At 44.6% G+C, this 12,258-nt stretch overlaps 1 protein-coding gene across 4 annotated transcripts in view; it reads right to left on the bottom strand.

Annotated features, from left to right (window-relative positions):
• The window catches only part of TENM1 (teneurin transmembrane protein 1), a 616,400-nt gene extending 605,951 nt beyond the window's left edge, over positions 1 to 10,449 (bottom strand). For all 4 annotated transcript variants that reach the window (XM_058423210.1, XM_058423211.1, XM_058423213.1 and 1 more), the window contains exon 1: positions 10,335 to 10,449. The gene's annotated coding sequence lies outside the window, so the exon portion shown is untranslated. The remainder of the gene's footprint in view (positions 1 to 10,334) is intronic.
• Between the last annotated feature and the right edge of the window lie 1,809 nt (positions 10,450 to 12,258).

Raw genomic sequence — 12,258 nt, 5'->3', positions numbered from 1 at the left:
AGAAACTGCTGCCTGTCACCTCTCAGCTTGGCCAGCAGGACAGGTGTCTCAGGGACCTGCTCAGAGTTCCCTGCCTTCCAGGACAAGCAGTGACTGAGCACTGATGAATAGTTTGGTTGTCATTAAATCACTAATAAGACTGATCTTAACTTCTCAACACCTGTGCTATGTCAGACAGAACAGTGAATCTCCCAGAGCAACCAGAGGCAGCTGAAGATTCAGGGGATCCTATAATGGATGAATCTCAAATAACTCACTTTCTGCTGAGGGTTTCTTTCTAATTTGCAGGCTCTGAGAGGATTTGCAATAGTCAGAACCGTGCTTGCACAGTGCCCATCATGCCAGTGACATTCAATAGCCATATAAATATCTGGTCGATGAATTCCATTAAGAGCTCGCTATTTTGTGGCAATGAGTTCTATAGATTAATTCTGTGTTTGGTAGAAAACAGATTCAATAGATTTGTAACCTAGCAATGTGAATCAAGTTGCTTTTGCTGGCACTAAATTTAAGCAGCCTTGCTAATTTTTATTTGCATCTTCCTTTGTGTTTACATTTGTTTTAAACTGTCCAGAAAACCATTAGGAGTACCTAATTAATTGCCCTGCAGATGATAATTGGTCCTACACTGGCCTTTACTGCTAAATGACCAGTAGGTATGAGATCACTAGCTGAATAAAAAAAATTATTTTCAGAGAAAATTATACTTTCAGGCCTTCAATATTCTTGCTAGATTGCCTGAAGCAGCACTTCATATTTTTAAGGCCATTTTAAGTGTTCTGCAACTGGTAGAGAGACCAATATGGGTTCTGCAATGTTAGGAAAAAATAAATATCTGATGATTCATGCAGAAACATGATGACTGAGTGAAATACTGCAGGATGACAGTTTATTTTTATCATAAAACTCCTGAGGATTCTTGGCTTAGAGAGCCAGCAGCGTGATTTCAGGAAGAAATATGTTGTGTGCTTTTCTCTTCACGCACTTCGCCCATCTCTCAACACAAAAGGAAGCGTCAGAAATCCAACACCTCCTGCCCTCGGTGCAAGCCCGGGAATCGTGGGCTGGGGCGATGCACAAGTTGTCTCGTGGAATCTCCTCTCCTCAGGTGAGACCTCTCTCCCATGAAGAGCCATTTGTCTCAGTAACAAGTTATGGCATCTCCAGCGTGACTGAGGCGCTCCAGAACACAAAGCACAGTGCCGCTGCTGTGACTAGTCACGGTAACAAGGGAGCTGCTGCAAAGGAGCGACTATTACAGCCTAAATAACAGTGTCTGCACAGGCACCTTAGCTGTGAGCGCTGGGGAGGTTCCACCGTGGGGCACTTGGTCAACCCATGAGGATTGGGAGCCCAAAATGTTGCTCGGGGCAATACACTCACCTTACTTCTGCTTAAAGATTTGTGCCTCGTGCCATTTCCCCTCATGATGCCTCTGCTGAATTCAGATCCAGTGAACCTCAGGGTGAGGATCTGCAGCAATCTGTGCTTTTCCTTGGAGAGGCTACAGCAAGGCTTACAGCTAAATTGCAGGTACCACTCTGAGCCTTCCTGGAGACTGTAAATGGTCGAGGTCAGAATTAAGTTTTGTGGCTTATAAAGTTTTGTGTTCACGGGGGGATGTGTCACAAGCACTTGTGTCAGTGATATTAAGGAATATTTTTTTTAATAATTAATTCAAAGGCGAGGGGGGAAAACCTCTAGGCACTGAAAAAAACTGTGTCTTGGAAGAAAGATATTATTAAAAAGATTGCATAGGATAACCATTGAGTTCATTCATTATTAAGAGCTGCCAACTGGGTTTCACATTCTTGTAGCTTTATCCTGCAAGAAAATTATTTCCTATACTAAAAAGTATTTCCTATACAACACTAAAAGGAGCCCCAGTGCCTCGGTGCTATATTTTAAGGCTCCACAGGGCTGAAGACACACCTGGTTCCCATCTGATGAAAGCAGTCCTGCAGATTTACACTGAACTCACACCATTAAGGGAACAGATGTGAAGAATAGGGAGAGGAAATATGCCCAACCATCCTGCTCTTCCTGGAATTCCCATTAAACTGAGGAAGCAACGGGGAGGAACACAAAAGGCACGTGTGTGTCTGTGTCTTGGCCTGATGAAACCACAGGAATTGAGAAGCAAAGCTGCTGGCTCAGTGCAGCACCTGCTGTACAGGGAAAAATCAACCTGTGCAATATGCAGTTACATCCACCCTGCTGAGACTCTGAAATAAGTACAGGGAATATATCAAGGGGAAAAAAAAGAGGATCAGATCATTCCATCAGCCACTATGTGGAAAGTCCCAGCGATGTTCAGGTGTCTATTTTTAACTGATAGTTGTACATTGCTGAGAAATTCCCTACCTCTGGTTAGGTTGTTACTCTAATCCCTTGCCTCTGGCATGTTCAGAAACCTCTAGAATTAGTGCTGATATGTTTTACTGAAGTGCAAGATACCTGCACGCCTGCATCAGAAATGGAACCGTAATTCTTATCACTGATACTACAAACAATGAAATTCTTACTTCATCCACGTACAAGTGCTTTGCAATTTTTCCAGTTCTAATTTCTCAATGCACTTCCTCCAGTGAAGAGGTGCATCGTTTTCTTTGTGCCTGCAAGTTTCTGTGTGGATGGATATGCATAAATACCTGCAAACACGCATGTGCTCACTAATTAGGCATCTCTGATGATGCCAAATAGCTCTGTTTCTAGGAAGTCAAACACTGGCAGTTCTGCTTTGCACTTTTTAAATACTCCAGGGTTTCTCCTATGATAATCACAAACCTTGCCACGCCTTATTACATAAAGAGTCATCCCAGCCTGTGAAACTGGAGGAACGTGACCTATAAAGTTTATCTACTGCAGCAGTTTTCTTCCTTGGTGATTTTGCAGTCAGCATTGCATTAATCTACGTCTATTTTTGAGCAAGATACAAACAGCTCATTATTATGGTGAAGAAGAAACGAATGTTAATGGAGCACACAAATCAGCGTGCGTTTCTGCAAATAGGATTTTGGGACAGGAGAGATCAACAGCCACAGCGCTGGGCTCTTCCCTCGTGACCCAAGACCTGGCAAGGCAAAGGGCCATCCTGTGGACCGACTCCATAGCAGAAAGCTAAATAAGTAGAAATTCAGCACAATATTTTTAGTACTTGAGAAGTAAAGAGGAACAAATTTGTCAGATGGTAAATAAATAATGGTAAATCTGTAATAACGGTATTCTTATATGTCTCAGCAAAGTGCAGTGCTTTGGCAGGCCTCTGCAGAGCATTGGAGCAGGGTTGACCTGATGAAGGTGCAGGATGAGAAAGTGCTGTTGCAGCCCCACTTCAGTGTAGTTTCAGATTGATTAGACTGTTTGCTTGATGCTCGCCTCTTATTATTCACACCAAAATGTCAACAGCCACTTGTGAAATTAAGATTTAACAAAAGGCGGCGGAAAAAAAAGTTACCTCGAGTGTGTTGGAATATAAACACTCGTATTGACTGTCAGTGAGGAAACAAAGGGTCTTCACGGCTTCATCACAGCTCGAGATTGTCATCTCATTCCAGCTGATGAATCATTACAGCTTTTTCCATAGATCCAAGCTGACCTTTTTGCATAGTGTTTGTACATCAGCTGGCTAAGTGCTGAGCAGATTCTACCACAAAGGCAACAGCAGAAATTGCTAGACAAACTGATCTAAAAAGCACTTTTTTAATCTCCATAAACAGTACAGAATCTCTGAGCACTTGAATCACCTGATGGCCACCCCTCAGATCAAATCCACTCCACGGCTGTGGTGCCACTTGTCCTACTCTGTGTACTGCCAGCACCACCCACACAGGATTGGCACTCCCAGATAGCCACACTTGCTGGTTTGGAACGCAAAAGGTCCAGTGATGCATTTTACATACACACAGAGAGGATCTATAATAAACCGTAACAGTTTGCCACAGAGAATCAATCACAGAGTCACCAGGCTGGAAGAGACCTCCGAGATCATCGAGTCCAACCCAGCCCCAACACCTCAACTAAACCCTGGCACCCAGTGCCACATCCAGGCTTTGTTTAAACATCCAGGGATGGTGACTGCACCACCTCCCAGGGCAGATCATTCCAGTGCTTTATCACTCTTTCCATGAAAAAGTTTTTCCTAATATCCAACCTGTCTTATCCTATACCAGGACCACAGCGTGATTATCCTGCATCAGCACTCCTCCAGAAGGGTGGGGTTGGGGAAAAAACCCTCCCTCTGGATGGGCACAAGCCCAGGCTGCTCAAAGGGCTGGAAAGCTGTCTCCATGTGTGGGCACCCCTGATGAGCCAGACCTCGGCTTCAAGCCCTGGGAGACATGTGTTTAACCCAAGGTGAGACAGATCTCCTCCCAGGAGCCTCTGCAGTTATTATGTTAATGAACCTGAGTTCTGCTCTCCTATTGGCTAGCCCTGTTCCATATTTGGTCATGTTTCTAGAACCTTCTACCCCCCCAAGCCTGTACATGGCAGCTCCCCTCTCATTTCTGGTCTTTGGTGTTTTATCCTCACAGCGTGCTGTTTCTGGGCGCTGTTCCTGAAACTCCAGAGCCCAGACAATCCCTTCTGAGTTTCCTCCTGAGGACTCTGCACCAATGGCAACTTGATAGAGAGAGGCAGCCTTGATCCAGTTGTCCAGAAACAGAATTGTAATAATGCAAAAATAACAAATAAGGCGTGCACTGTATAAGAGCGAACTGGAACAAGGCACCAAATCCCATTGTGGGATTAAAGCTGAAAGTACAGCTAGTGATCTTCAACCAGCATAAATCATTACCTACATAACGCTGGTGGAAAGTCTTAAACTGCCAAAAACGGCTCAGAGATCCTGTCCCAATTTCCATGCAGCTCCATTTTGCCCAAGTAAGGAATTCAGAGGCAAAGGCAGCGAAGCTTTCACTCTGATCTTCCATCTGATGTGAAATTACTTCCAGTTAGGGAAGCATCATAAGGCAGCTTTATAGACAAAGGTGTGCAAGGACAAAATGAGCACCATCACTCACGAGAAGTCCCCAGATGCCGGGTGAAACAATGTGGATTTTATTCATTCTGTAACAGTTCACTCCGCAGATCGAACACCGTTACTGCCCCGGGCAAAACCCTACAGAAACAACGCCCTGCAAGCAGGGGCTCACTTGGGGAGCATCTCAAGGTTAAGGTTCCTCAAGATAAATCTTGGGTGAAACTCTGCCAGCCATAATGCAGCTGAATCCCCAAAAAATAATAATAATAAAAAATCTGATTTTTCACATTACCTTCATATTCTTGACAATTTCTCAGCAGTGCTATTTGAGGTGCTCTACACCACTAACTCCCAGTACCACTGAGTGCTAACAATGTCATAAAGCATCACTTTTATTGTTCAGTGCTAAAAAACAAGTACTGATGGCATTGATAGGATTAGCTGGCGATATTGCAACTGTCTTTGAAGAGGGATTTCATGCTATTAACTTCAATCTCCAATTTTATAGACATATTTCTCTAGGTAGATTTGGGAGCTTACCACCAACTAATGGAACAAGCTCACCCACTGCTTCAGCTAAAAGTTACTAAACTGCCAGTATGAGTTAATATTTAATTCAGTTCGGATGCACAGAGCCTGAACTGGTTTCCAGCTGGTGGAAATATGTTCCACTCAGGTTGTCATAAGACTTCTGAGAGGGGCTTACAGTCCACCTTTTTCCTTTTTTTTAAAAAATTCCTGCAGAATCCTAAAAAACTGTATGTTTAGTCTCTCCCAAACCCCACAGTTTTAAGATATTAATGTCTTCCTAAAACACGTAGGAAGCTTCATAAAATGCTACAGAAGAATGCAGAATTTATAGTTACATTATATAACATTAAATAATATACACGTTATAACACACATTATACGCAACACTACACCTCTGTGGCAAGAGCACTTGGGAGATGCAGATTCTTTTTCTGTCCATTTAAAGCACCGCTGCTCCATTCCTGGTGTGTGAGTGTACCATCAAAGATACATTCCACATTCCACTCCCTCCACTTCTAACAAAATCCAGGAACACTCTGGCCATTGCATCCTAACTCAAATTGCTGTAGAGACACTGGTGCTTTTACAACACCCCTAACAGAACACAGTAACAGACACTGTCCTCTGCAGCACCTCAGACGCTGTTCATGTTGCCTTGGTGAGGGGCAGTGGGTTTGGAACCCGCGTGTTTTTGTCTGCAAATCCCATTTTCTCTTTGCCATTTCAGATCAGCACTGATTTGAATGAGACAGAGAGGAGACCTGCTGCTCTGCTTGGAGCCTTCAGCCTGGGCACTGCTCAGGGGTCACACAGGCTGCCCACAGCATCTTCGTGTCTCCCACTGCTCTGCTGCTCTCGGTGTCCTGCTCTGGATCAATTACTCCAGTCAATAACCATTTTCAGGCTCTTTCATTTCTGCATATGATACACCAGCCAGGCTCTTAACACATCATTTAAACCCCTCCTGAACTGACAAATCCAAGAATTGTCTCATTTTCCCTTTTAAGCCTCCTTACAAAAGCAGGTACACTCAGCAGATACCAGAGGTAATTTTGCAGCCTTTCCACAGTCTCAGCAAATGTTTTGTCTGCTGATTTAACACCAGCTGCTAAGCTATGCTACGCTCTGTAAAAGTGTCACCTTTTTCTCATTACAGGTACCATTTGTTATAATGCCTTGTTCCTATTGCCTGACACAGACCAGTTCTCTCGAGCAGTGTCAACCATCCCTGCTTTACCCCAAAGCTGAGCTCCCTTCCATCCCTGCAGCATTTGCCGTGCTCCAGGAGCAAACCCCAGGCTCTCTGGAGCCCCTGGTTGCTGCTGCAGGCTGGAATCAACACCTTATCCACGTTAAATGGAACTTGAAAGTCACTCACTCTAATTCCAAAACTTGTTTTTAATAATTTCTGGAGGAAGAAAAAAAAAAAAAAAAAAAAAAAAAGAAAGACGAGACTTGGTCATTACAGACATAAATCTTCACAGAACCAAATCAATTATTTTGAACACACTACGAATGTGTAAGCAGAGAGACGAAAAGAGGGGATGAGTTCAAAGGAAGATCAGAGGAAAGGCAACTAAATAAAGTGCAAGGGATCCTTCAGGAGGAGCTGGGCTGGGGGAGCATTGTGACATCCCTGATGCTCTCCAAGATGAAATAAAGTGTCCATGACACAAGTGACTCTGCTTCTCAGTGGATCAGCTGAGCCACTCACCAGCTAGTTCAACAGCTTCCTAGAAATAAAACTGCTTTGCTAGGAACAACAGCAGGGAAATTAATGAATGTTTTATCCTGGTACTGCCTTGAATCAAGATGTTCAAACCTTCTGTTAAGCCCATACACCTGCAAATATTTGCATGAATTGAAATTTTCTTCTTCTAAGTCTTTCTGCAACCTTAATTCCACTTAATTTTGGGTAAACGTGTGCACAATCACCAGGAAACACTGTGAATAAGTCACAATTACCCAGTTAAAAACCAGGCAAGACCATCAAGCCACGGGACACAGCTCCAGCCAGGCAGCCACACACAAACAAAGCAGGAATTACAGTGTTTAGAGTTTACAGAGAGCTACAAACACTCTCAGAAATTAAAAAACTGTTTGTGGGTAATTGGAAAACAGAAAGCACAGAACGCTTCTGTTGACTCACGTAAAAGCAGAACATTTCATTTGTCTTTCAGCTCCATTTCAGCACTGAGAAAACAACATTATACTGCTTGCAGCATGCAGGAATCCCTGATGTCCTACAGATTGCAGCTAAATCCACCCTTTCCTGGGAGGAGCAGTGGAGATCTCCATTTTCTTCATCTTCACCATTTCCTAACACTTCTGATTCACTAGGCTGCAATGCTATCAGAAAACACTTCAGCTAGATAAGCACACCTTAGTATTATTCTATTTTCTGTCATCTGCTGGCTTTGCTTTCAGGCCACTGTGGTTATCTGTAATGGCAAACAATAACTGGGACATTTTGAGGCATTGAGGTGAACCTGAAAATGGGAAATTACAGGAGATTACTTGAAAGTTTAGCCTCCAAATCCTAGAACTTTATACTTAGGACAGATCATCTTTGATAGTGAAACACTGGAAGTAGAAACTTCCATAAGGCAAAAACTGACTTATGGGATTCTCAATATAAAAGCTAGTGTTTTGATTCCCAGGGGTTAAAATAAGATGGAACCTCTCTTCCTGATATTTCAGCCCATTTTGTCTCCTTTCTTCTTCCTAATGCAAGAAGAGTTGAGCTAGAAGTCACTGAATGAGCCAAGAGCAAATATACCCAGAAAGGGAACAATAGAGAGAAATTATGGCATTTATAAAGTGATTGGCTTGGGCAGAAGGGAAGTAAGGAAGGGATATAGAGTGAGATCCATTTCACTTAAGCCTCACACAAAGGACCCATAAAGGAAGGAAGGAGCTACAAAGACATGGTTTATTGACTGCTCACCACTGAGACAGTTTTCCTGTATAAATTCTTTCTTAGAAGGTTAATTAAAAAAGGGTTAGGGCCATGATCCGAAAACCCTTTATCCACCAGCGTAATCCTTATCCACACAAGGGATTCCATGGATTTCAGTGGACAAGGGATTGCTCATGGGCCTTGAGGCTTGCAGAACCAGACCCTGTGGGTCTGAGGCACTAAAATTGGGAATAATTTTGGATAACAATAGAGCCAGTCCAGGCAGAACAGCACAGCTCAGCCTGAGCCACACAGAGCTGTGCTATGGGGTAACTTTTACTACAGAGGACAGAACAAAGGGATGGCAGTCATGGCAAAAACTGTTGGATTTGATCACCAGTAGCAGGACAGGGTAACTGAGAGGCATTCCACGAGGTTTTTATTCCATTGTCAGTCTCACTGAAGGCAGAGACACACAAGTTGGTAAAACTCACACCATAACAACAGAAGTCAAAGTTCTCTTTGTTCCAAGGGCTTTTAAAAGTTAAAAAGCTAAAAGCTCACAAGCAATTACTTAAGCCAGCCACTAAACACTGCACATACACCTTACAGAATACAATAGTTTCTTCTATACTTTTTGCAGCTCAGAAACTTTCTATGCTCCAAATATTTCAAGGCTTGAAATTCAACTCTTTTTCAAACCTCTGCCTATATGAGCTCATTGCAAGGCTGTGAAAGCGCTCAGCTTTTCCAGCTTCCACAAAAAACCTCCAGGTGAACAAATAACAGTAGAGAAAAACCATTTGCTGTTTTAGACTCGGTTCAGCGCTCAGAGCAGACGTGCCAAAGCAGCAGCCCTTTGTGCAGGGCACTGCTGGTGTGTCTGTGCCAAGCTCAGAGCACAGCACGGGGCTGCAGTGGGCACTGCTGCCCCTCCACGCTGCAGGGGATGCACTGAAAGCATCAGCCTCCTCAACTCGGCACAAAGTGCCACAGCACCAGCCTCAGCCCCCCTCCAGCTCAGCACAAAGTGCCACAGCACCAGCCTCAGCTCCCCCCTTAAACTCAGCACAAAGTTCCACAGCACCAGCAGCATGTGCAAATCTCCAGGTTTGTAGATATATTTGAAAGAATCACCCTCTGCAAATACACCTGCTCCTAATCTCACAACTAATATCCTGTTTATAGCCCCCCTCTTTCCCCCAGCCCGCTTCTTTGCCTTGCTCTGCCTCTGTCCCTTTAGCAATACCAGCTTGAAAATGTACAAAACCCATTTAAGTCATCTTTATTCATCATCTGCATGCTCCATGGAGCGACTCCATACGTCATTAGTGGGAAGGACGGGAATATAAAATAATACTTTGTGGGAAAGTGGGATGACACTTCTTAGCAGAATTAAGGGATTAACCAAAGCAGGAATGCTGTACCTTAAACACTGTCGCTTCTAACAACATGAGAAAAATAGGATTTTGGAGAAATAAGAGCAATTCAGCAAATGAAAACTACTTTTGAGAAGGCCAAGGCTTTATATAAAGTAAGCTCTTTACAAACGTCAGCCTAATCTATGCCACAACCAGAAAAACATTGTGATGCTTTTTCTTTAAGAAATTCCATGAAGTTGCAGGGACAGGAAACCACCAGCAGTGTTATCAAAACAGGAATGCTCAGGTAACTGTACACAGAACACTCCCAAACATGGGCTACTCATTCAGCAGACACGAGAAACAGAGACCCAATTCCCTTCCAGGGCAACACAGGAGTACCAGGGGCACACACTGCTTCCAATGCAACCTCATTAGAAAAAATACAACAAGAACAACTCAAAAAGTATTGTAGCAACACTTTTCTTCAGACCTCCTCACATTTAAATATGACAACAACAAAAAGAGCAAGAAGAGGATCAATCTGTGCTTATCCTACCTTTTGCAGGCTGCCCTGAGGAACACTTCCAGCGCAGGAGGGTGATCGGTAAATCCACACGGAAGCTAAGCCAAGAGCCCACAAAACCTCCCCAGCTCCGGAGCTGGCACCACCCCACCCTTCTGTAGCAGCCCCCCAAGCCCAATCAAGGATTTATTTGCACCTCCTGCTGAGGGGCCAGGAGGAGAAGCACAGGTGTGGGTCATCTCCTGCTGCTGAGCCCCAGCGTGGCCAGGAGAAGCACAGGTGTGGGTCATCTCCTGCTGCTGAGCCCAGCACAGGTGTGGGTCATCTCCTGCTGCTGAGCCCCAGCATGGCCAGGAGGAGAAGCACAGGTGTGGGTCATCTCCTGCTGATGAGCCCCAGCCAGGGCCAGGAGCAGCACAGGTGTGGGTCATCTCCTGCTGATGAGCCCCAGCCAGGGCCAGGAGCAGCACAGGTGTGGGTCATCTCCTGCTGATGAGCCCCAGCCAGGGCCAGGAGGAGAAGCACAGGTGTGGGTCATCTCCTGCTGATGAGCCCCAGCGTGGCCAGGAGGAGAAGCACAGGTGTGGGTGGTTCCCTGCTGCTGAGCCCAGCACAGGTGTTGGTGGTTCCCTGCTGAGCGTTCGAGCTCCGGGCTGAGCCATCTCGTGATAACCTGATGATCCTGATAACGCTGCTTCTGCTGGAACCTTCTCCCCACAGCCTCATCTGTCCCCTCCCTGAACCCACCCCGCTTCTTCAGCACCCACAGATCTGATAGCGCTGAGCTCCACCTTTTAATTAATTTCTTCTTTTTGCTTACCTGAGGAGTTCATGAGGTGCCCGTGAAAACAAGGAGCAATCTCACGGAAATACAGGGAAGAAAGGAAAAACCAGCAGCAGGAAAGCACCATAGCACTTTCTGGGGCACAGAAGCTTCCTCCTGGGAAAGGGGCTCCCGGCAGGCACAGAACACAGGATCATAAAAACATATATTACAACATCATGTGTTTGTAAATATAAAATCGTATGTTTATGACTTATACATGATAGAAACATGTGCAATGTGAATAAGGATCTCTTCTTTTTTCTCTTCAGATTAGGGTCAGAGTAAGGAGGCAACGTTATTTTACGCTCACAGCTATTGGCAAGTCTATTGTCCTCATACAGCCACAACCGAGGAATGTGTGTGATTGACTACTTAGATTTTAAGAATAAGCAAAGTCTAGGCACATGTTTTATGACTGATAAAAAAAAATAAATGGGGGTGCAAATATTTAATTATCCAAAGAGAAAGTTTAGATGCAACAAGCAAAGTTCAGCTTCAGCACCAGCTCACTCTTAAGCTCCTGGCCTCAGCATCCCCATCCAGAGCACCTCTGTTCCAGGCGATGCACTTTGGGGACTGCTAAAGCCCTGATGCCCCTTACAGCTCCAGTTAAGAGCAGCAATAAAGGTAAGGAAAGGAGAGAGCTGCACTTAGACTGGTACAGCAAGGAGCACAGCATGAAAGCACTGAAATACAGGGGGGAAAAAAAATCATCCAAGTATTTTGAATCTGAGCAGTGACGGACTGAATCCCAGTCTGAGTTAACTTTCAGCAATGTTTCTGTTTCTGATGTAGGCATTTAATTGACTGACAACACCCAGTGGTGCCTGGTGCCAGGGTTCCTTCCCCAGCAGCAGTGGGATTGATGTGCTCACCTGTCCCTGGCCAGCTCCTGGCCACTGGCCTGGCTCAGTGCTGCCAAAAGTGTGTCTTGACAGAAATATCCCAGTACTTCTCTGTCTGCTTCCCAAATTTGTTCTGGAAAATGTTCTTACTAGAGGGAGCGCTTACAGAAGATCCAATAAAAGTGACTGAGGCAAGAAAGAGAAACATTGCCAGTAGCTTTGTGAGCTTTCAGAGCAGCAGAAGCACAAATGGAGAAGCTCCAGCACAAAGGTGAGGACAAACTTG

The sequence above is a fragment of the Hirundo rustica genome, chromosome 21 (genome assembly GCF_015227805.2).
Source record: "Hirundo rustica isolate bHirRus1 chromosome 21, bHirRus1.pri.v3, whole genome shotgun sequence".
Classification (NCBI taxonomy): Eukaryota; Metazoa; Chordata; class Aves; order Passeriformes; family Hirundinidae; genus Hirundo; species Hirundo rustica.
Note: the sequence above shows the minus strand (reverse complement) of the source record. Positions and strands in the feature narration are given on the sequence as shown.